The sequence below is a fragment of the Phalangium opilio genome, unplaced genomic scaffold (assembly GCF_054372755.1).
Source record: "Phalangium opilio isolate 3A_F unplaced genomic scaffold, DU_Popi_V2 ptg000090l_1, whole genome shotgun sequence".
Lineage (NCBI taxonomy): Eukaryota > Metazoa > Arthropoda > Arachnida > Opiliones > Phalangiidae > Phalangium > Phalangium opilio.
The window spans coordinates 806,495-831,075 of NW_028324195.1; the positions used below are offsets into that span (position 1 = coordinate 806,495).

Genomic DNA, 24,581 nt, shown 5'->3' on the forward strand with positions numbered 1-24,581 from the left:
TAGGGGTATGATACTCGCTCAGGGTGCGAGTGGTCCCGGGTTCAAATCCCGGATTGACCCGAGTTTTTCCAGAAGTAATTTATTTTAATGCAACTAGTTAAATTGTAGGCCTACGAGCTGAGCATGTTTTATTGTCATTTTTCGTCCGTTGGTCTAAGCGTATGGTACTCGCTTAGGGTTTGAGTGGTCCCGGGTTCAAATCCCGGACGGACCCGAGTTTTTTCAGAAGTAATTTAGCGAATATTTAAATGCAACTAGTTTTATTGTAGGCCTACGAGCTGAGCATGTTTCATTGTCATTTTTCGTCCGTTGGTCTAAGGGTATGATACTCGCTTAGGGTGTGAGTGGTCCCGGGTTTAAGTCCTGGACGGAACCGAGTTTTCCAGAAGTAATCTAGCGTCTATTTAAATGCAACTAATTAAATTGCAGGCCTACGAGCTGAGCATGTTTTATTGTCATACTTCGTCCGTTGGTCTAGGGGTATGATACTCGCTTAGGGTGCGAGTGGTCCCGGGTTCAAAACCCGGACGGATCCGAGTTTTTGCAGAAGTCAATTAGTGACTATTTAAATGCAACTAACTACAGGGTAGGCCTATAAGTTGAGCGGGTTGTTATGTAACACACATGGTCCGTTGGTATTGGGGTATGATACTCGCTTAGGGTGCGAGTGGTCCCGGGTTCAAATCCCGGACGGAGCCGAGTTTTGCAGAAGTAATTTAGCAACTATTTAAATGCACCTAATTAAATTGTAGGCCTACGAGCTGAGCATGTTTATGTCATACTTCGTCCGTTGGTCTAAGGGTTTGATACTCGCTTTGGGTGTGAGTGGTCCCGGGTTCAAATTCCGGACGGACCCGAGTTTTACCAGAAGTAATTGACTATTTAAACGCAACTAACATCAAGGTAGGCCTACGGGATGAGCATGTTTCAGTATCATACATGGTCCGTTGGTCTAGGGGTATGATACTCGCTTCGGGTGTGAGTGGTCCCGGGTTCAAATCCTGAACGGAACCGAGTTTTCCAGAAGTAATTTAGCGTCTATTTAAATGCAACTAATTAAATTGCAGGCCTACGAGCTGAGCATATTTCATTGTCATACTTCGTCCGTTGGTCTAAGGGGATGATACTCGCTTAGGGTGTGAGTGGTCCCAGGTTCAAATCCCGGACGGGCCCTGAGTTTTTGCAGAAGTAAATTAGTGACAATTTAAACGCAACTAACTACAGGGTAGACCTATAAGTTGAGCATGTTTCTGTTACACACATGGACCGTTGGTCTAGGGGTATGATACTCGCTTCGGGTGTGAGTGGTCCCGGGTTCAAATCCTGGACGGAACCGAGTTTTCCAGAAGTATTTTAGCGTCTATTTAAATGCAACTAATTAAATTGCAGGCCTACGAGCCGAGCATGTTTCATTGTCATACTTCGTCCGTTGGTCTAAGGGTATGATACTCGCTTAGGGTGTGAGTGGTTCTGGGTTCAAATCCCGGACGGACCCGAGTTTTACCAGAAGTAATTAAGTGACTATTGAAACGCAACTAACATCAAGGCAGGCCTACGGGATGAGCATGTTTCATTGTCATTTTTCGTCCGTTGGTCTAAGGGTATGATACTCGCTTAGGGTGCGAGTGGTCCCGGGTTCAAATCCCGGACGGACCCGAGTTTTTGCAGAAGTAAATTAGTGACTATTTAAATGCAACTAGTTAAATTGTAGGCCTACGAGCTGAGCATGTTTCATTGTCATTTTTCGTCCGTTGGTCTAAGGGTATGATACTCGCTTAGGGTGTGAGTGGTCCTGGGTACAAATCCCGGACGGAGCCGAGTTTTGCAGAAGTAATTTAGCAACTATTTAAATGCACCTAATTAAATTGTAGGCCAACGAGCTGAGCATGTTTCATTGTCATTTTTCGTCCGTTGGTCTAAGGGTATGATACTCGCTTTGGGTGTGAGTGGTTCTGGGTTCAAATCCCGGACGGACCCGAGTTTTACCAGAAGTAATTAAGTGACTTTTTAAACGCAACTAACATCAAGGTAGGCCTACGGGATGAGCATGTTTCAGAATCATACATGGTCCTTTGGTCTAGGGGTATGATACTCGCTTCGGGTGTGAGTGGTCCCGGGTTCAAATCCTGAACGGAACCGAGTTTTCCAGAAGTAATTTAGCGTCTATTTAAATGCAACTAATTAAATTGCAGGCCTACGAGCTGAGCGTGTTTCATTGTCATACTTCGTCCGTTGGTCTAAGGGTATGATACTCGCTTAGGGTGTGAGTGGTCCTGGGTTCAAATCCCGGATGGACCCGAGTTTTACCAGAAGTAATTGACTATTTAAACGCAACTATCATCAAGGTAGGCCTACGGGATGAGCATGTTTCAGCGTCATACATGGTCCGTTGGTCTAGGGGTATGATACTCGCTTCGGGTGTGAGTGGTCCCGGGTTCAAATCCTGGACGGAACCGAGTTTTCCAGAAGTATTTTAGCGTCTATTTAAATGCAACTAATTAAATTGCAGGCCTACGAGCCGAGCATGTTTCATTGTCATACTTCGTCCGTTGGTCTAAGGGTATGATACTCGCTTAGGGTGTGAGTGGTTCTGGGTTCAAATCCCGGACGGACCCGAGTTTTACCAGAAGTAATTAAGTGACTATTGAAACGCAACTAACATCAAGGCAGGCCTACGGGATGAGCATGTTTCATTGTCATTTTTCGTCCGTTGGTCTAAGGGTATGATACTCGCTAAGGGTGTGAGTGGTCCCGGGTTCAAATCCAGGACGGACCCAAATTTTGAGGAAGTAATTTAGCGACAATTTAAATGCACCTAATTAAATTGTAGGCCAACGAGCTGAGCATGTTTCTTTGTCATACTTCGTCCGTTGGTCTAAGGGTATGATACTCGCTTAGGGTGTGAGTGGTCCTGGGTTCAAATCCCGGATGGACCCGAGTTTTACCAGAAGTAATTGACTATTTAAACGCAACTATCATCAAGGTAGGCCTACGGGATGAGCATGTTTCAGCGTCATACATGGTCCGTTGGTCTAGGGGTATGATACTCGCTCAGGGTGCGAGTGGTCCCTGGTTCAAATCCCGGATTGACCCGAGTTTTGCAGAAGTAATTTAGTGACTATTTAAATCAACTAACTACAGGGTAGGCTTATAAGTTGAGCGTGTTTTTTTACACTCATGGTCCGTTGGTCTAGGGGTATGGTACTCGCTTAGTGTGCGAGTGGTCCCGGGTTCAAATCCCGGACGGACCCGAGTTTTTCCAGAAGTAATTTAGCGTCTATTTAATTGCAACTAATTAAATTGCAGGCCTACGAGCCGAGCATGTTTCATTGTCATACTTCGTCCGTTGGTCTAAGGGTATGATACTCGCTTAGGGTGTGAGTGGTTCTGGGTTCAAATCCCGGACGGACCCGAGTTTTACCAGAAGTAATTAAGTGACTATTTAAACGCAACTAACATCAAGGTAGGCCTACGGGATGAGCATGTTTCATTGTCATTTTTCGTCCGTTGGTCTAAGGGTATGATACTCGATTTGGGTGTGAGTGGTTCTGGGTTCAAATCCCGGACGGACCCGAGTTTTACCAGAAGTAATTAAGTGACTATTTAAACGCAACTAACATCAAGGTAGGCCTACGGGATGAGCATGTTTCAGGGTCATACATGGTCGGTTGGTCTAGGGGTATGATACTCGCTTCGGGTGTGAGTGGTCCCGGGTTCAAATCCTGGACGGAACCGAGTTTTCCAGAAGTATTTTAGCGTCTATTTAAATGCAACTAATTAAATTGCAGGCCTACGAGCCGAGCATGTTTCATTGTCATACTTCGTCCGTTGGTCTAAGGGTATGATACTCGCTTAGGGTGTGAGTGGTTCTGGGTTCAAATCCCGGACGGACCCGAGTTTTACCAGAAGTAATTAAGTGACTATTGAAACGCAACTAACATCAAGGCAGGCCTACGGGATGAGCATGTTTCATTGTCATTTTTCGTCCGTTGATCTAAGGGTATGATACTCGCTTAGGGTGCGAGTGGTCCCGGGTTCAAATCCCGGACGGACCCGAGTTTTTGCAGAAGTAAATTAGTGACTATTTAAATGCAACTAGTTAAATTGTAGGCCTACGAGCTGAGCATGTTTCATTGTCATTTTTCGTCCGTTGGTCTAAGGGTATGATACTCGCTAAGGGTGTGAGTGGTCCCGGGTTCAAATCCAGGACGGACCCAAATTTTGCAGAAGTAATTTAGCGACAATTTAAATGCACCTAATTAAATTGTAGGCCAACGAGCTGAGCATGTTTCTTTGTCATACTTCGTCCGTTGGTCTAAGGGTATGATACTCGCTTAGGGTGTGAGTGGTCCTGGGTTCAAATCCCGGATGGACCCGAGTTTTACCAGAAGTAATTGACTATTTAAACGCAACTATCATCAAGGTAGGCCTACGGGATGAGCATGTTTCAGCGTCATACATGGTCCGTTGGTCTAGGGGTATGATACTCGCTCAGGGTGCGAGTGGTCCCTGGTTCAAATCCCGGATTGACCCGAGTTTTGCAGAAGTAATTTAGTGACTATTTAAATCAACTAACTACAGGGTAGGCTTATAAGTTGAGCGTGTTTTTTTACACTCATGATCCGTTGGTCTAGGGGTATGGTACTCGCTTAGTGTGCGAGTGGTCCCGGGTTCAAATCCCGGACGGACCCGAGTTTTTCCAGAAGTAATTTAGCGTGTATTTAATTGCAACTAATTAAATTGCAGGCCTACGAGCCGAGCATGTTTCATTGTCATACTTCGTCCGTTGGTCTAAGGGTATGATACTCGCTTAGGGTGTGAGTGGTTCTGGGTTCAAATCCCGGACGGACCCGAGTTTTACCAGAAGTAATTAAGTGACTATTTAAACGCAACTAACATCAAGGTAGGCCTACGGGATGAGCATGTTTCATTGTCATTTTTCGTCCGTTGGTCTAAGGGTATGATACTCGATTTGGGTGTGAGTGGTTCTGGGTTCAAATCCCGGACGGACCCGAGTTTTACCAGAAGTAATTAAGTGACTATTTAAACGCAACTAACATCAAGGTAGGCCTACGGGATGAGCATGATTCAGGGTCATACATGGTCGGTTGGTCTAGGGGTATGATACTCGCTTCGGGTGTGAGTGGTCCCGGGTTCAAATCCTGGACGGAACCGAGTTTTCCAGAAGTATTTTAGCGTCTATTTAAATGCAACTAATTAAATTGCAGGCCTACGAGCCGAGCATGTTTCATTGTCATACTTCGTCCGTTGGTCTAAGGGTATGATACTCGCTTAGGGTGTGAGTGGTTCTGGGTTCAAATCCCGGACGGACCCCAGTTTTACCAGAAGTAATTAAGTGACTATTGAAACGCAACTAACATCAAGGCAGGCCTACGGGATGAGCATGTTTCATTGTCATTTTTCGTCCGTTGGTCTAAGGGTATGATACTCGCTTAGGGTGCGAGTGGTCCCGGGTTCAAATCCCGGACGGACCCGAGTTTTTGCAGAAGTAAATTAGTGACTATTTAAATGCAACTAGTTAAATTGTAGGCCTACGAGCTGAGCATGTTTCATTGTCATTTTTCGTCCGTTGGTCTAAGGGTATGATACTCGCTAAGGGTGTGAGTGGTCCCGGGTTCAAATCCAGGACGGACCCAAATTTTGCAGAAGTAATTTAGCGACAATTTAAATGCACCTAATTAAATTGTAGGCCAACGAGCTGAGCATGTTTATTTGTCATACTTCGTCCGTTGGTCTAAGGGTATGATACTCGCTTAGGGTGTGAGTGGTCCCGGGTTCAAATCCCGGACGGAGCCGAGTTTTGCAGAAGTAATTTAGCAACTATTTAAATGCTCCTAATTAAATTGTAGGCCAACGAGATGAGCATGTTTATGTCATACTTCGTCCGTTGGTCTAAGGGTATGATACTCGCTTAGGGTGTGAGTGGTCCTGGGTACAAATCCCGGACGGAGCCGAGTTTTGCAGAAGTAATTTAGCAACTATTTAAATGCACCTAATTAAATTGTAGGCCAACGAGCTGAGCATGTTTCATTGTCATTTTTCGTCCGTTGGTCTAAGGGTATGATACTCGCTTTGGGTGTGAGTGGTTCTGGGTTCAAATCCCGGACGGACCCGAGTTTTACCAGAAGTAATTAAGTGACTATTTAAACGCAACTAACATCAAGGTAGGCCTACGGGATGAGCATGTTTCAGAATCATACATGGTCCTTTGGTCTAGGGGTATGATACTCGCTTCAGGTGTGAGTGGTCCCGGGTTCAAATCCTGAACGGAACCGAGTTTTCCAGAAGTAATTTAGCGTCTATTTAAATGCAACTAATTAAATTGCAGGCCTACGAGCTGAGCGTGTTTCATTGTCATACTTCGTCCGTTGGTCTAAGGGTATGATACTCGCTTAGGGTGTGAGTGGTCTTGGGTTCAAATCCCGGATGGACCCGAGTTTTACCAGAAGTAATTGACTATTTAAACGCAACTATCATCAAGGTAGGCCTACGGGATGAGCATGTTTCAGCGTCATACATGGTCCGTTGGTCTAGGGGTATGATACTCGCTCAGGGTGCGAGTGGTCCCTGGTTCAAATCCCGGATTGACCCGAGTTTTGCAGAAGTAATTTAGTGACTATTTAAATCAACTAACTACAGGGTAGGCTTATAAGTTGAGCGTGTTTTTTTACACTCATGGTCCGTTGGTCTAGGGGTATGGTACTCGCTTAGTGTGCGAGTGGTCCCGGGTTCAAATCCCGGACGGACCCGAGTTTTACCAGAAGTAATTAAGTGACTATTTAAACGCAACTAACATCAAGGTAGGCCTACGGGATGAGCATGCTTCAGGGTCATACATGGTCGGTTGGTCTAGGGGTATGATACTCGCTTCGGGTGTGAGTGGTCCCGGCTTCAAATCCTGGACGGAACCGAGTTTTCCAGAAGTATTTTAGCTTATATTTAAATGCAACTAATTAAATTGCAGGCCTACGAGCCGAGCATGTTTCATTGTCATACTTCGTCCGTTGGTCTAAGGGTATGATACTCGCTTAGGGTGTGAGTGGTCCCGGGTTCAAATCCCGGACGGAGCCGAGTTTTGCAGAAGTAATTTAGTGACTATTGAAACGCAACTAACATCAAGGCAGGCCTACGGGATGAGCATGTTTCATTGTCATTTTTCGTCCGTTGGTCTAAGGGTATGATACTCGCTAAGGGTGTGAGTGGTCCCGGCTTCAAATCCTGAACGGAACCGAGTTTTCCAGAAGTAATTTAGCGTCTATTTAAATGCAACTAATTAAATTGCAGGCCTACGAGCTAAGCGTGTTTCATTGTCATACTTCGTCCGTTGGTCTAAGGGTATGATACTCGCTTAGGGTGTGAGTGGTCTTGGGTTCAAATCCCGGACGGACCCGAGTTTTACCAGAAGTAATTAAGTGACTATTTAAACGCAACTAACATCAAGGTAGGCCTACGGGATGAGCATGTTTCAGGGTCATACATGGTCGGTTGGTCTAGGGGTATGATACTCGCTTCGGGTGTGAGTGGTCCCGGCTTCAAATCCTGGACGGAACCGAGTTTTCCAGAAGTATTTTAGCGTCTATTTAAATGCAACTAATTAAATTGCAGGCCTACGAGCCGAGCATGTTTCATTGTCATACTTCGTCCGTTGGTCTAAGGGTATGATACTCGCTTAGGGTGTGAGTGGTCCCGGGTTCAAATCCCGGACGGAGCCGAGTTTTGCAGAAGTAATTTAGCAACTATTTAAATGCTCCTAATTAAATTGTAGGCCAACGAGATGAGCATGTTTATGTCATACTTCGTCCGTTGGTCTAAGGGTATGATACTCGCTTAGGGTGTGAGTGGTCCTGGGTACAAATCCCGGACGGAGCCGAGTTTTGCAGAAGTAATTTAGCAACTATTTAAATGCACCTAATTAAATTGTAGGCCAACGAGCTGAGCATGTTTCTTTGTCATACTTCGTCCGTTGGTCTAAGGGGATGATACTCGCTTAGGGTGTGAGTGGTCCCGGGTTCAAATCCCGGACGGAGCCGAGTTTTGCAGAAGTAATTTAGCAACTATTTAAATGCTCCTAATTAAATTGTAGGCCAACGAGATGAGCATGTTTATGTCATACTTCGTCCGTTGGTCTAAGGGTATGATACTCGCTTAGGGTGTGAGTGGTCCTGGGTACAAATCCCGGACGGAGCCGAGTTTTGCAGAAGTAATTTAGCAACTATTTAAATGCACCTAATTAAATTGTAGGCCAACGAGCTGAGCATGTTTCATTGTCATTTTTCGTCCGTTGGTCTAAGGGTATGATACTCGCTTTGGGTGTGAGTGGTTCTGGGTTCAAATCCCGGACGGACCCGAGTTTTACCAGAAGTAATTAAGTGACTATTTAAACGCAACTAACATCAAGGTAGGCCTACGGGATGAGCATGTTTCAGAATCATACATGGTCCTTTGGTCTAGGTGTATGATACTCGCTTCGGGTGTGAGTGGTCCCGGGTTCAAATCCTGAACGGAACCGAGTTTTCCAGAAGTAATTTAGCGTCTATTTAAATGCAACTAATTAAATTGCAGGCGTACGAGCTGAGCGTGTTTCATTGTCATACTTCGTCCGTTGGTCTAAGGGTATGATACTCGCTTAGGGTGTGAGTGGTCCTGGGTTCAAATCCCGGATGGACCCGAGTTTTACCAGAAGTAATTGACTATTTAAACGCAACTATCATCAAGGTAGGCCTACGGGATGAGCATGTTTCAGCGTCATACATGGTCCGTTGGTCTAGGGGTATGATACTCGCTCAGGGTGCGAGTGGTCCCTGGTTCAAATCCCGGATTGACCCGAGTTTTGCAGAAGTAATTTAGTGACTATTTAAATCAACTAACTACAGGGTAGGCTTATAAGTTGAGCGTGTTTTTTTACACTCATGGTCCGTTGGTCTAGGGGTATGGTACTCGCTTAGTGTGCGAGTGGTCCCGGGTTCAAATCCCGGACGGACCCGAGTTTTACCAGAAGTAATTAAGTGACTATTTAAACGCAACTAACATCAAGGTAGGCCTACGGGATGAGCATGTTTCAGGGTCATACATGGTCGGTTGGTCTAGGGGTATGATACTCGCTTCGGGTGTGAGTGGTCCCGGCTTCAAATCCTGGACGGAACCGAGTTTTCCAGAAGTATTTTAGCGTCTATTTAAATGCAACTAATTAAATTGCAGGCCTACGAGCCGAGCATGTTTCATTGTCATACTTCGTCCGTTGGTCTAAGGGTATGATACTCGCTTAGGGTGTGAGTGGTTCTGGGTTCAAATCCCGGACGGACCCGAGTTTTACCAGAAGTAATTAAGTGACTATTGAAACGCAACTAACATCAAGGCAGGCCTACGGGATGAGCATGTTTCATTGTCATTTTTCGTCCGTTGGTCTAAGGGTATGATACTCGCTTAGGGTGCGAGTGGTCCCGGGTTCAAATCCCGGACGGACCCGAGTTTTGCAGAAGTAATTTAGCAACTATTTAAATGCACCTAATTAAATTGTAGGCCAACGAGCTGAGCATGTTTCATTGTCATACTTCGTCCGTTGGTCTAAGGGTATGATACTCGCTTAGGGTGTGAGTGGTCTTGGGTTCAAATCCCGGACGGACCCGAGTTTTACCAGAAGTAATTAAGTGACTATTTAAACGCAACTAACATCAAGGTAGGCCTACGGGATGAGCATGTTTCAGGGTCATACATGGTCGGTTGGTCTAGGGGTATGATACTCGCTTCGGGTGTGAGTGGTCCCGGCTTCAAATCCTGGACGGAACCGAGTTTTCCAGAAGTATTTTAGCGTCTATTTAAATGCAACTAATTAAATTGCAGGCCTACGAGCCGAGCATGTTTCATTGTCATACTTCGTCCGTTGGTCTAAGGGTATGATACTCGCTTAGGGTGTGAGTGGTCCCGGGTTCAAATCCCGGACGGAGCCGAGTTTTGCAGAAGTAATTTAGCAACTATTTAAATGCTCCTAATTAAATTGTAGGCCAACGAGATGAGCATGTTTATGTCATACTTCGTCCGTTGGTCTAAGGGTATGATACTCGCTTAGGGTGTGAGTGGTCCTGGGTACAAATCCCGGACGAAGCCGAGTTTTGCAGAAGTAATTTAGCAACTATTTAAATGCACCTAATTAAATTGTAGGCCAACGAGCTGAGCATGTTTCTTTGTCATACTTCGTCCGTTGGTCTAAGGGGATGATACTCGCTTAGGGTGTGAGTGGTCCCGGGTTCAAATCCCGGACGGAGCCGAGTTTTGCAGAAGTAATTTAGCAACTATTTAAATGCTCCTAATTAAATTGTAGGCCAACGAGATGAGCATGTTTATGTCATACTTCGTCCGTTGGTCTAAGGGTATGATACTCGCTTAGGGTGTGAGTGGTCCTGGGTACAAATCCCGGACGGAGCCGAGTTTTGCAGAAGTAATTTAGCAACTATTTAAATGCACCTAATTAAATTGTAGGCCAACGAGCTGAGCATGTTTCATTGTCATTTTTCGTCCGTTGGTCTAAGGGTATGATACTCGCTTTGGGTGTGAGTGGTTCTGGGTTCAAATCCCGGACGGACCCGAGTTTTACCAGAAGTAATTAAGTGACTATTTAAACGCAACTAACATCAAGGTAGGCCTACGGGATGAGCATGTTTCAGAATCATACATGGTCCTTTGGTCTAGGTGTATGATACTCGCTTCGGGTGTGAGTGGTCCCGGGTTCAAATCCTGAACGGAACCGAGTTTTCCAGAAGTAATTTAGCGTCTATTTAAATGCAACTAATTAAATTGCAGGCGTACGAGCTGAGCGGGTTTCATTGTCATACTTCGTCCGTTGGTCTAAGGGTATGATACTCGCTTAGGGTGTGAGTGGTCCTGGGTTCAAATCCCGGATGGACCCGAGTTTTACCAGAAGTAATTGACTATTTAAACGCAACTATCATCAAGGTAGGCCTACGGGATGAGCATGTTTCAGCGTCATACATGGTCCGTTGGTCTAGGGGTATGATACTCGCTCAGGGTGCGAGTGGTCCCTGGTTCAAATCCCGGATTGACCCGAGTTTTGCAGAAGTAATTTAGTGACTATTTAAATCAACTAACTACAGGGTAGGCTTATAAGTTGAGCGTGTTTTTTTACACTCATGGTCCGTTGGTCTAGGGGTATGGTACTCGCTTAGTGTGCGAGTGGTCCCGGGTTCAAATCCCGGACGGACCCGAGTTTTACCAGAAGTAATTAAGTGACTATTTAAACGCAACTAACATCAAGGTAGGCCTACGGGATGAGCATGTTTCAGGGTCATACATGGTCGGTTGGTCTAGGGGTATGATACTCGCTTCGGGTGTGAGTGGTCCCGGCTTCAAATCCTGGACGGAACCGAGTTTTCCAGAAGTATTTTAGCGTCTATTTAAATGCAACTAATTAAATTGCAGGCCTACGAGCCGAGCATGTTTCATTGTCATACTTCGTCCGTTGGTCTAAGGGTATGATACTCGCTTAGGGTGTGAGTGGTTCTGGGTTCAAATCCCGGACGGACCCGAGTTTTACCAGAAGTAATTAAGTGACTATTGAAACGCAACTAACATCAAGGCAGGCCTACGGGATGAGCATGTTTCATTGTCATTTTTCGTCCGTTGGTCTAAGGGTATGATACTCGCTTAGGGTGCGAGTGGTCCCGGGTTCAAATCCCGGACGGACCCGAGTTTTGCAGAAGTAATTTAGCAACTATTTAAATGCACCTAATTAAATTGTAGGCCAACGAGCTGAGCATGTTTCATTGTCATACTTCGTCCGTTGGTCTAAGGGTATGATACTCGCTTAGGGTGTGAGTGGTTCTGGGTTCAAATCCCGGACGGACCCGAGTTTTACCAGAAGTAATTAAGTGACTATTGAAACGCAACTAACATCAAGGCAGGCCTACGGGATGAGCATGTTTCATTGTCATTTTTCGTCCGTTGGTCTAAGGGTATGATACTCGCTTAGGGTGTGAGTGGTCCTGGGTACAAATCCCGGACGGAGCCGAGTTTTGCAGAAGTAATTTAGCAACTATTTAAATGCACCTAATTAAATTGTAGGCCTACGAGCCGAGCATGTTTCATTGTCATACTTCGTCCGTTGGTCTAAGGGTATGATACTCGCTTAGGGTGTGAGTGGTTCTGGGTTCAAATCCCGGACGGACCCGAGTTTTACCAGAAGTAATTAAGTGACTATTGAAACGCAACTAACATCAAGGCAGGCCTACGGGATGAGCATGTTTCATTGTCATTTTTCGTCCGTTGGTCTAAGGGTATGATACTCGCTTAGGGTGCGAGTGGTCCCGGGTTCAAATCCCGGACGGACCCGAGTTTTTGCAGAAGTAAACTAGTGACTATTTAAATGCAACTAGTTAAATTGTAGGCCTACGAGCTGAGCATGTTTCATTGTCATTTTTCGTCCGTTGGTCTAAGGGTATGATACTCGCTAAGGGTGTGAGTGGTCCCGGGTTCAAATCCAGGACGGACCCAAATTTTGCAGAAGTAATTTAGCGACAATTTAAATGCACCTAATTAAATTGTAGGCCAACGAGCTGAGCATGTTTCTTTGTCATACTTCGTCCGTTGGTCTAAGGGTATGATACTCGCTTAGGGTGTGAGTGGTCCCGGGTTCAAATCCCGGACGGAGCCGAGTTTTGCAGAAGTAATTTAGCAACTATTTAAATGCTCCTAATTAAATTGTAGGCCAACGAGATGAGCATGTTTATGTCATACTTCGTCCGTTGGTCTAAGGGTATGATACTCGCTTAGGGTGTGAGTGGTCCTGGGTACAAATCCCGGACGGAGCCGAGTTTTGCAGAAGTAATTTAGCAACTATTTAAATGCACCTAATTAAATTGTAGGCCAACGAGCTGAGCATGTTTCATTGTCATTTTTCGTCCGTTGGTCTAAGGGTATGATACTCGCTTTGGGTGTGAGTGGTTCTGGGTTCAAATCCCGGACGGACCCGAGTTTTACCAGAAGTAATTAAGTGACTATTTAAACGCAACTAACATCAAGGTAGTCCTACGGGATGAGCATGTTTCAGAATCATACATGGTCCTTAGGTCTAGGGGTATGATACTCGCTTCGGGTGTGAGTGGTCCCGGGTTCAAATCCTGAACGGAACCGAGTTTTCCAGAAGTAATTTAGCGTCTATTTAAATGCAACTAATTAAATTGCAGGCCTACGAGCTGAGCGTGTTTCATTGTCATACTTCGTCCGTTGGTCTAAGGGTATGATACTCGCTTAGGGTGTGAGTGGTCCTGGGTTCAAATCCCGGATGGACCCGAGTTTTACCAGAAGTAATTGACTATTTAAACGCAACTATCATCAAGGTAGGCCTACGGGATGAGCATGTTTCAGCGTCATACATGGTCCGTTGGTCTAGGGGTATGGTACTCGCTTAGTGTGCGAGTGGTCCCGGGTTCAAATCCCGGACGGACCCGAGTTTTTCCAGAAGTAATTTAGCGACTATTTTAATGCAACTAGTTAAATTGTAGGCCTACGAGCTGAGCATGTTTCATTGTCATTTTTCGTCCGTTGGTCTAAGGGTATGATACTCGCTTAGGGTGTGAGTGGTCCCGGGTTCAAATCCCGGACGGACCCGAGTTTTTCCAGAAGTAATCTAGCGTCTATTTGATTGCAACTAATTAAATTGCAGGCCTACGAGCTGAGCATGTTTCATTGTCATACTTCGTTCGTTGGTCTAGGGGTATGATACTCGCTTAGGGTGCGAGTGGTCCCGGGTTCAAATCCTTGACGGAACCGAGTTTTCCAGAAGTAATTTAGTGACTATTTAAACGCAACTAACATCAAGGTAGGCCTACGGGATGAGCATGATTCAGGGTCACACATGGTCCGTTGGTCTAGGGGTATGATACTCGCTTCGGGTGTGAGTGGTCCCGGGTTTAAGTCCTGGACGGAACCGAGTTTTCCAGAAGTAATCTAGCGTCTATTTAAATGCAACTAATTAAATTGTAGGCCTACGAGCTGAGCATGTTTCATTGTCATTTTTCTTCCGTTTGTCTAAGGGTATGATACTCGCTTAGGGTGTGAGTGGTCCCGGGTTCAAATCCTGGACGGAACCGATTTTTTCCAGAAGTAAATTAGCGATAATTTAAATGCAACTAATTAAATTGTAGGCCTACGAGCTGAGCATGTTTCATTGTCATTTTTCGTCCGTTGGTCTAAGGGTATGATACTCGCTTAGGGTGTGAGTGGTTCGGGGTTCAAATCCCGGACGGACCCGAGTTTTACCAGTAGTAATTAAGTGACTATTTAAACGCAACTAACATCAAGGTAGGCCTACGGGATGAGCATGCTTCATTGTCATTTTTCGTCCGTTGGTCTAAGGGTATGATACTCGCTTAGGGTGTGAGTGGTTCTGATTTCAAATCCCGGACGGACCCGAGTTTTTGCAGAAGTAAATTAGTGACTATTTAAATGCAACTAACTACAGGGTAGGCCTATAAGTTGAGCATGTTTCTGTTACACACATGGACCGTTGGTCTAAGGGTATGATACTCGCTTAGGGTGTGAGTGGTCCCGGGTTCAAATCCTGGACGGAACCGATTTTTTCCAGAAGTAAATTAGCGACAATTTAAATGCAACTAATTAAATTGTAGGCCTACGAGCTAACCATGTTTCATTGTCATTTTTCGTCCGTTGGTCTAAGGGTATGATACTCGCTTAGGGTGTGAGTGGTCCTGGGTTCCAATCCCGGACGGACCCGAGTTTTACCAGTAGTAATTAAGTGACTATTTAAACGCAACTAACATCAAGGTAGGCCTACGGGATGAGCATGTTTCGGGGTCATACATGGTCGGTTGGTCAACGGGTATGATACTCGCTTCGGGTGTGTGTGGTCCCGGGTTCAAATCCTGGACGGAACCGAGTTTTCTAGAAGTAATTTAGCGTCTATTTAAATGCAACTAATTAAATTGCAGGCCTACGAGCAGAGCATGTTTCATTGTCATACTTCGTCCGTTGGTCTAAGGGTATGATACTCGCTTAGGGTGTGAGTGGTCCCGGGTTCAAATCCGGGACGTGCCCTGAGTTTTTGCAGAAGTAAATTTGTGACTATTTAAACGCAACTAACTAAAGGGTAGGCCTATAAGTTGAGCATGTTTCTGTTAGACAGATGGACCGTTGGTCTAGGGGTATGATACTCGCTTAGGGTGTGAGTGGTCCCGGGTTCAAATCCCGGACGGACCCGAGTTTTTCCAGAAGTAATCTAGCGTCTATTTAATTGCAACTAATTAAATTGCAGGCCTACGAGCTGAGCATGTTTTATTGTCATTTTTCGTCCGTTGGTCTAAGCGTATGGTACTCGCTTAGGGTTTGAGTGGTCCCGGGTTCAAATCCCGGACGGACCCGAGTTTTACCAGAAGTAATTGACTATTTAAACGCAACTATCATCAAGGTAGGCCTACGGGATGAGCATGTTTCAGCGTCATACATGGTCCGTTGGTCTAGGGGTATGATACTCGCTCAGGGTGCGAGTGGTCCCTGGTTCAAATCCCGGATTGACCCGAGTTTTGCAGAAGTAATTTAGTGACTATTTAAATCAACTAACTACAGGGTAGGCTTATAAGTTGAGCGTGTTTTTTTTACACTCATGGTCCGTTGGTCTAGGGGTATGGTACTCGCTTAGTGTGCGAGTGGTCCCGGGTTCAAAACCCGGACGGACCCGAGTTTTTCCAGAAGTAATTTAGCGACTATTTTAATGCAACTAGTTAAATTGTAGGCCTACGAGCTGAGCATGTTTTATTGTCATTTTTCGTCCGTTGGTCTAAGCGTATGGTACTCGCTTAGGGTTTGAGTAGTCCCGGGTTCAAATCCCGGACGGACCCGAGTTTTCCAGAAGTAATTTAGCGACTATTTAAATGCAACTAGTTTAATTGTAGGCCTACGAGCTGAGCATGTTTCATTGTCATTTTTCGTCCGTTGGTCTAAGGGTATGATACTCGCTTAGGGTGTGAGTGGTCCCGGGTTCAAATCCCGGACGGACCCAAGTTTTTCCAGAAGTAATCTAGCGTCTATTTAATTGCAACTAATTAAATTGCAGGCCTACGAGCTGAGCATGTTTCATTGTCATACTTCGTCCGTTGGTCTAGGGGTATGATACTCGCTTAAGGTGCGAGTGGTCCCGGGTTCAAATCCTTGACGGAACCGAGTTTTCCAGAAGTAATTTAGTGACTATTTAATCGCAACTAACATCAAGGTAGGCCTACGGGATGAGCATGTTTCGGGGTCATACATGGTCGGTTGGTCAACGGGTATGATACTCGCTTCGGGTGTGTGTGGTCCCGGGTTCAAATCCTGGACGGAACCGAGTTTTCTAGAAGTAATTTAGCGTCTATTTAAATGCAACTAATTAAATTGCAGGCCTACGAGCAGAGCATGTTTCATTGTCATACTTCGTCCGTTGGTCTAAGGGTATGATACTCGCTTAGGGTGTGAGTGGTCCCGGGTTCAAATCCGGGACGTGCCCTGAGTTTTTGCAGAAGTAAATTTGTGACTATTTAAACGCAACTAACTAAAGGGTAGGCCTATAAGTTGAGCATGTTTCTGTTACACAGATGGACCGTTGGTCTAGGGGTATGATACTCGCTTAGGGTGTGAGTGGTCCCGGGTTCAAATCCCGGACGGACCCGAGTTTTTCCAGAAGTAATCTAGCGTCTATTTAATTGCAACTAATTAAATTGCAGGCCTACGAGCTGAGCATGTTTTATTGTCATTTTTCGTCCGTTGGTCTAAGCGTATGGTACTCGCTTAGGGTTTGAGTGGTCCCGGGTTCAAATCCCGGACGGACCCGAGTTTTACCAGAAGTAATTGACTATTTAAATGCAACTATCATCAAGGTAGGCCTACGGGATGAGCATGTTTCAGCGTCATACATGGTCCGTTGGTCTAGGGGTATGATACTCGCTCAGGGTGCGAGTGGTCCCTGGTTCAAATCCCGGATTGACCCGAGTTTTGCAGAAGTAATTTAGTGACTATTTAAATCAACTAACTACAGGGTAGGCTTATAAGTTGAGCGTGTTTTTTTTACACTCATGGTCCGTTGGTCTAGGGGTATGGTACTCGCTTAGTGTGCGAGTGGTCCCGGGTTCAAAACCCGGACGGACCCGAGTTTTTCCAGAAGTAATTTAGCGACTATTTTAATGCAACTAGTTAAATTGTAGGCCTACGAGCTGAGCATGTTTTATTGTCATTTTTCGTCCGTTGGTCTAAGCGTATGGTACTCGCTTAGGGTTTGAGTGGTCCCGGGTTCAAATCCCGGACGGACCCGAGTTTTCCAGAAGTAATTTAGCGACTATTTAAATGCAACTAGTTTAATTGTAGGCCTACGAGCTGAGCATGTTTCATTGTCATTTTTCGTCCGTTGGTCTAAGGGTATGATACTCGCTTAGGGTGTGAGTGGTCCCGGGTTCAAATCCCGGACGGACCCAAGTTTTTCCAGAAGTAATCTAGCGTCTATTTAATTGCAACTAATTAAATTGCAGGCCTACGAGCTGAGCATGTTTCATTGTCATACTTCGTCCGTTGGTCTAGGGGTATGATACTCGCTTAAGGTGCGAGTGGTCCCGGGTTCAAATCCTTGACGGAACCGAGTTTTCCAGAAGTAATTTAGTGACTATTTAATCGCAACTAACATCAAGGTAGGCCTACGGGATGAGCATGATTCAGGGTCACACATGGTCCGTTGGTCTAGGGGTATGATACTCGCTTCGGGTGTGAGTGGTCCCGGGTTTAAGTCCTGGACGGAACCGAGTTTTCCAGAAGTAATCTAGCGTCTATTTAAATGCAACTAATTAAATTGTAGGCCTACGAGCTGAGCATGTTTCATTGTCATTGTTCGTCCGTTGGTCTAAGGGTATGATACTCGCTTAGGGTGTGAGTGGTCCCGGGTTCAAATCCTGGACGGAACCGATTTTTTCCAGAAGTTAATTAGCGATAATTTAAATGCAACTAATTAAATTGTAGGCCTACGAGCTGAGCATGTTTCATTGTCATTTTTCGTCCGTTGGTCTAAGGGTATGATACTCGCTTAGGGTGTGAGTGGTTCGGGGTTCAAATCCCGGACGGACCCGAGTTTTACCAGAAGTAATTAAGTGACTATTTAAACGCAACTAACATCAAGGTAGGCCTACGGGATGAGCATGCTTCATTGTCATTTTTCGTCCGTTGGTCTAAGGGTATGATACTCGCTTAGGGTGTGAGTGGTTCTGGGTTCAAATCCCGGACGGACCCGAGTTTTTGCAGAAGTAAATTAGTGACTATTTAAATGCAACTAACTACAGGGTAGGCCTATAAGTTGAGCATGTTTCTGTTACACACATGGACCGTTGGTCTAAGGGTATGATACTCGCTTAGGGTGTGAGTGGTCCCGAGTTCAAATCCTGGACGGAACCGATTTTTTCCAGAAGTAAATTAGCGACAATTTAAATGCAACTAATTAAATTGTAGGCCTACGAGCTAAGCATGTTTCATTGTCATTTTTCGTCCGTTGGTCTAAGGGTATGATACTCGCTTAGGGTGTGAGTGGTCCTGGGTTCCAATCCCGGACGGACCCGAGTTTTACCAGAAGTAATTAAGTGACTATTTAAACGCAACTAACATCAAGGTAGGCCTACGGGATGAGCATGTTTCATTGTCATACTTCGTCCGTTGGTCTAAGGGTATGATACTCGCTTAGGGTGTGAGTGGTCCCGGGTTCAAATCCGGGACGGGCCCTGAGTTTTTGCAGAAGTAAATTTGTGACTATTTAAACGCAACTAACTACAGGGTAGGCCTATAAGTTAAGCATGTTTCTGTTACACAGATGGACCGTTGGTCTAGGGGTATGATACTCGCTTAGGGTGCGAGTGGTCCCGGGTTCAAATCCTGGACGGAACCGATTTTTTCCAGAAGTAATCTAGCGTCTATTTAAATGCAACTAATTAAATTGTAGGCCTACGAGCTGAGCATGTTTCATTGTCATTTTTCGTCCGTTGGTCTAAGGGTATGATACTCGCTAAGGGTGTGAGTGGTCTCGGGTTCAAATCCTGGACGGAACCGATTTTTTCCAGAAGTAAATTAGCGATAATTTAAATGCAACTGATTAAATTGTAGGCCTACGAGCTGAGCATGTTTCATTGTCATTTTTCGTCCGTTGGTCTAAGGGTATGATACTCGCTTAGGGTGTGAGTGGTTCGGGGTTCAAATCCCGGACGGACCCGAGTTTTACCAGAAGTAATTAAGTGACTATTTAAACGCAACTAACATCAAGGTAGGCCTACGGGATGAGCATGTTTCATTGTAATTTTTCGTCCGTTGGTCTAAGGGTATGATACTCGCTTAGGGTGTGAGTGGTTCTGGGTTCAAATCCCGGACGGACCCGAGTTTTTGCAGAAGTAAATTAGTGACTATTTAAATGCAACTAATTAAATTGTAGGCCAACGAGCTAAGCATGTTTCATTGTCATTTTTCGTCCGTTGGTCTAAGGGTATGATACTCGCTTAGGGTGTGAGTGGTCCTGGGTTCCAATCCCGGACGGACCCGAGTTTTACCAGAAGTAATTAAGTGACTATTTAAACGCAACTAACATCAAGGTAGGCCTACGGGATGAGCATGTTTCAGGGTCATACATGGTCGGTTGGTCAAGGGGTATGATACTCGCTTCGGGTGTGTGTGGTCCCGGGTTCAAATCCTGGACGGAACCGAGTTTTCCAGAAGTAATTTAGCGTCTATTTAAATGCAACTAATTAAATTGCAGGCCTACGAGCAGAGCATGTTTCATTGTCATACTTCGTCCGTTGGTCTAAGGGTATGATACTCGCTTAGGGTGTGAGTGGTCCCGGGTTCAAATCCGGGACGGGCCCTGAGTTTTTGCAGAAGTAAATTTGTGACTATTTAAACGCAACTAACTACAGGGTAGGCCTATAAGTTAAGCATGTTTCTGTTACACAGATGGACCGTTGGTCTAGGGGTATGATACTCGCTTAGGGTGCGAGTGGTCCCGGGTTCAAATCCTGGACGGAACCGATTTTTTCCAGAAGTAATCTAGCGTCTATTTAAATGCAACTAATTAAATTGTAGGCCTACGAGCTGAGCATGTTTCATTGTCATTTTTCGTCCGTTGGTCTAAGGGTTTGATACTCGCTAAGGGTGTGAGTGGTCCCGGGTTCAAATCCTGGACGGAACCGATTTTTTCCAGAAGTAAATTAGCGATAATTTAAATGCAACTGATTAAATTGTAGGCCTACGAGCTGAGCATGTTTCATTGTCATTTTTCGTCCGTTGGTCTAAGGGTATGATACTCGCTTAGGGTGTGAGTGGTTCGGGGTTCAAATCCCGGACGGACCCCAGTTTTACCAGAAGTAATTAAGTGACTATTTAAACGCAACTAACATCAAGGTAGGCCTACGGGATGAGCATGTTTCATTGTAATTTTTCGTCCGTTGGTCTAAGGGTATGATACTCGCTTAGGGTGTGAGTGGTTCTGGGTTCAAATCCCGGACGGACCCGAGTTTTTGCAGAAGTAAATTAGTGACTATTAAAATGCAACTAATTAAATTGTAGGCCAACGAGCTAAGCATGTTTCATTGTCATTTTTCGTCCGTTGGTCTAAGGGTATGATACTCGCTTAGGGTGTGAGTGGTCCTGGGTTCCAATCCCGGACGGACCCTAGTTTTACCAGAAGTAATTAAGTGACTATTTAAACGCAACTAACATCAAGGTAGGCCTACGGGATGAGCATGTTTCAGGGTCATACATGGTCGGTTGGTCAAGGGATATGATACTCGCTTCGGGTGTGTGTGGTCCCGGGTTCAAATCCTGGACGGAACCGAGTTTTCCAGAAGTAATTTAGCGTCTATTTAAATGCAATTAATTAAATTGCAGGCCTACGAGCAGAGCATGTTTCATTGTCATACTTCGCCCGTTGGTCTAAGGGTATGATACTCGCTTAGGGTGTGAGTGGTCCCGGGTTCAAATCCGGGACGGGCCCTGAGTTTTTGCAGAAGTAAATTTGTGACTATTTAAACGCAACTAACTACAGGGTAGGCCTATAAGTTGAGCATGTTTCTGTTACACAGATGGACCGTTGGTCTAGGGGTATGATACTCGCTTAGGGTGCGAGTGGTCCCGGGTTCAAATCCCGGACGGACCCGAGTTTTTCCAGAAGTAATTTAGCGACTATTTTAATGCAACTAGTTAAATTGTAGGCCTACGAGCTGAGCATGTTCTATTGTCATTTTTCGTCCGTTGGTCTAAGGGTATGATACTCGCTTAGGGTGTGAGTGGTTCTGGGTTCAAATCCCGGACGGACCCGAGTTTTTGCAGAAGTAAATTAGTGACTATTTAAATGCAACTAACTACAGGGTAGGCCTATAAGTTGAGCATGTTTCTGTTACACACATGGACCGTTGGTCTAAGGGTATGATACTCGCTTAGGGTGTGAGTGGTCCAGGGTTCAAATCCTGGACGGAACCGATTTTTCCCAGAAGTAAATTAGCGACAATTTAAATGCAACTAATTAAATTGTAGGCCTACGAGCTAAGCATGTTTCATTGTCATTTTTCGTCCGTTGGTCTAAGGGTATGATACTCGCTTAGGGTGTGAGTGGTCCTGGGTTCCAATCCCAGACGGACCCGAGTTTTACCAGAAGTAATTAAGTGACTATTTAAACGCAACTAACATCAAGGTAGGCCTACGGGATGAGCATGTTTCAGGGTCATACATGGTCGGTTGGTCAAGGGGTATGATACTCGCTTCGGGTGTGTGTGGTCCCGGGTTCAAATCCTGGACGGAACCGAGTTTTCCAGAAGTAATTTAGCGTCTATTTAAATGCAACTAATTAAATTGCAGGCCTACGAGCAGAGCATGTTTCATTGTCATACTTCGTCCGTTGGTCTAAGGGTATGATACTCGCTTAGGGTGTGAGTGGTCCCGGGTTCAAATCCGGGACGGGCCCTGAGTTTTTGCAGAAGTAAATTTGTGACTATTTAAACGCAACTAACTACAGGGTAGGCCTATAAGTTAAGCATGTTTCTGTTACACAGATGGACCGTTGGTCTAGGGGTATGATACTCGCTTAGGGTGCGAGTGGTCCCGGGTTCAAATCCTGGACGGAACCAATTTTTTCCAGAAGTAATCTAGCGTCTATTTAAATGCAACTAATTAAATTGTAGGCCTACGAGCTGAGCATGTTTCATTGTCATTTTTCGTCCGTTGGTCTAAGGGTATGATACTCGCTAAGGGTGTGAGTGGTCCCGGGTTCAAATCCTGGACGGAACCGATTTTTTCCAGAAGTAAATTAGCGATAATTTAAATGCAACTGATTAAATTGTAGGCCTACGAGCTGAGCATGTTTCATTGTCATTTTTCGTCCGTTGGTCTAAGGGTATGATACTCGCTTAGGGTGTGAGTGGTTCGGGGTTCAAATCCCGGACGGACCCGAGTTTTACCAGAAGTAATTAAGTGACTATTTAAACGCAACTAACATCAAGGTAGGCCTACGGGATGAGCATGTTTCATTGTAATTTTTCGTCCGTTGGTCTAAGGGTATGATACTCGCTTAGGGTGTGAGTGGTTCTGGGTTCAAATCCCGGACGGACCCGAGTTTTTGCAGAAGTAAATTAGTGACTATTTAAATGCAACTAATTAAATTGTAGGCCAACGAGCTAAGCATGTTTCATTGTCATTTTTCGTCCGTTGGTCTAAGGGTATGATACTCGCTTAGGGTGTGAGTGGTCCTGGGTTCCAATCCCGGACGGACCCTAGTTTTACCAGAAGTAATTAAGTGACTATTTAAACGCAACTAACATCAAGGTAGGCCTACGGGATGAGCATGTTTCAGGGTCATACATGGTCGGTTGGTCAAGGGGTATGATACTCGCTTCGGGTGTGTGTGGTCCCGGGTTCAAATCCTGGACGGAACCGAGTTTTCCAGAAGTAATTTAGCGTCTATTTAAATGCAACTAATTAAATTGCAGGCCTACGAGCAGAGCATGTTTCATTGTCATACTTCGTCCGTTGGTCTAAGGGTATGATACTCGCTTAGGGTGTGAGTGGTCCCGGGTTCAAATCCGGGACGGGCCCTGAGTTTTTGCAGAAGTAAATTTGTGACTATTTAAACGCAACTAACTACAGGGTAGGCCTATAAGTTAAGCATGTTTCTGTTACACAGATGGACCGTTGGTCTAGGGGTATGATACTCGCTTAGGGTGCGAGTGGTCCCGGGTTCAAATCCTGGACGGAACCGATTTTTTCCAGAAGTAATCTAGCGTCTATTTAAATGCAACTAATTAAATTGTAGGCCTACGAGCTGAGCATGTTTCATTGTCATTTTTCGTCCGTTGGTCTAAGGGTATGATACTCGCTAAGGGTGTGAGTGGTCCCGGGTTCAAATCCTGGACGGAACCGATTTTTTCCAGAAGTAAATTAGCGATAATTTAAATGCAACTGATTAAATTGTAGGCCTACGAGCTGAGCATGTTTCATTGTCATTTTTCGTCCGTTGGTCTAAGGGTATGATACTCGCTTAGGGTGTGAGTGGTTCGGGGTTCAAATCCCGGACGGACCCGAGTTTTACCAGAAGTAATTAAGTGACTATTTAAACGCAACTAACATCAAGGTAGGCCTACGGGATGAGCATGTTTCATTGTAATTTTTCGTCCGTTGGTCTAAGGGTATGATACTCGCTTAGGGTGTGAGTGGTTCTGGGTTCAAATCCCGGACGGACCCGAGTTTTTGCAGAAGTAAATTAGTGACTATTTAAACGCAACTAACTACAGGGTAGGCCTATAAGTTGAGCATGTTTCTGTTACACAGATGGACCGTTGGTCTAGGGGTATGATACTCGCTTAGGGTGCGAGTGGTCCCGGGTTCAAATCCCGGACGGACCCGAGTTTTTCCAGAAGTAATTTAGCGACTATTTTAATGCAACTAGTTAAATTGTAGGCCTACGAGCTGAGCATGTTCTATTGTCATTTTTCGTCCGTTGGTCTAAGGGTATGATACTCGCTTAGGGTGTGAGTGGTTCTGGGTTCAAATCCCGGACGGACCCGAGTTTTTGCAGAAGTAAATTAGTGACTATTTAAATGCAACTAACTACAGGGTAGGCCTATAAGTTGAGCATGTTTCTGTTACACACATGGACCGTTGGTCTAAGGGTATGATACTCGCTTAGGGTGTGAGTGGTCCAGGGTTCAAATCCTGGACGGAACCGATTTTTCCCAGAAGTAAATTAGCGACAATTTAAATGCAACTAATTAAATTGTAGGCCTACGAGCTAAGCATGTTTCATTGTCATTTTTCGTCCGTTGGTCTAAGGGTATGATACTCGCTTAGGGTGTGAGTGGTCCTGGGTTCCAATCCCAGACGGACCCGAGTTTTACCAGAAGTAATTAAGTGACTATTTAAACGCAACTAACATCAAGGTAGGCCTACGGGATGAGCATGTTTCAGGGTCATACATGGTCGGTTGGTCAAGGGGTATGATACTCGCTTCGGGTGTGTGTGGTCCTGGGTTCAAATCCTGGATGGAACCGATTTTTTCC

General features: G+C 45.2%; 9 non-coding genes across 9 annotated transcripts; all 9 read left to right on the forward strand.

The window, feature by feature from the left end:
• The first annotated feature begins 463 nt into the window (after positions 1 to 463).
• On the forward strand, positions 464 to 537 carry TRNAP-AGG (transfer RNA proline (anticodon AGG)). Its single transcript has one exon. It is a non-coding gene; the product is annotated as a tRNA-Pro (tRNA).
• Positions 538 to 1,584: 1,047 nt separating this feature from the next.
• TRNAP-AGG (transfer RNA proline (anticodon AGG)) lies at positions 1,585 to 1,658 on the forward strand. Its single transcript has one exon. It is a non-coding gene; the product is annotated as a tRNA-Pro (tRNA).
• A 2,325-nt stretch (positions 1,659 to 3,983) lies between these two features.
• TRNAP-AGG (transfer RNA proline (anticodon AGG)) lies at positions 3,984 to 4,057 on the forward strand. Its single transcript has one exon. It is a non-coding gene; the product is annotated as a tRNA-Pro (tRNA).
• A 1,366-nt stretch (positions 4,058 to 5,423) lies between these two features.
• TRNAP-AGG (transfer RNA proline (anticodon AGG)) lies at positions 5,424 to 5,497 on the forward strand. Its single transcript has one exon. It is a non-coding gene; the product is annotated as a tRNA-Pro (tRNA).
• Positions 5,498 to 9,414: 3,917 nt separating this feature from the next.
• Positions 9,415 to 9,488, forward strand: TRNAP-AGG (transfer RNA proline (anticodon AGG)). The gene has a single exon. It is a non-coding gene; the product is annotated as a tRNA-Pro (tRNA).
• A 2,161-nt stretch (positions 9,489 to 11,649) lies between these two features.
• On the forward strand, positions 11,650 to 11,723 carry TRNAP-AGG (transfer RNA proline (anticodon AGG)). The gene has a single exon. It is a non-coding gene; the product is annotated as a tRNA-Pro (tRNA).
• Positions 11,724 to 12,291: 568 nt separating this feature from the next.
• TRNAP-AGG (transfer RNA proline (anticodon AGG)) lies at positions 12,292 to 12,365 on the forward strand. The gene has a single exon. It is a non-coding gene; the product is annotated as a tRNA-Pro (tRNA).
• An 8,753-nt stretch (positions 12,366 to 21,118) lies between these two features.
• Positions 21,119 to 21,190, forward strand: TRNAP-AGG (transfer RNA proline (anticodon AGG)). Its single transcript has one exon. It is a non-coding gene; the product is annotated as a tRNA-Pro (tRNA).
• Positions 21,191 to 23,855: 2,665 nt separating this feature from the next.
• Positions 23,856 to 23,927, forward strand: TRNAP-AGG (transfer RNA proline (anticodon AGG)). Its single transcript has one exon. It is a non-coding gene; the product is annotated as a tRNA-Pro (tRNA).
• The last annotated feature ends 654 nt before the right edge of the window (positions 23,928 to 24,581 follow it).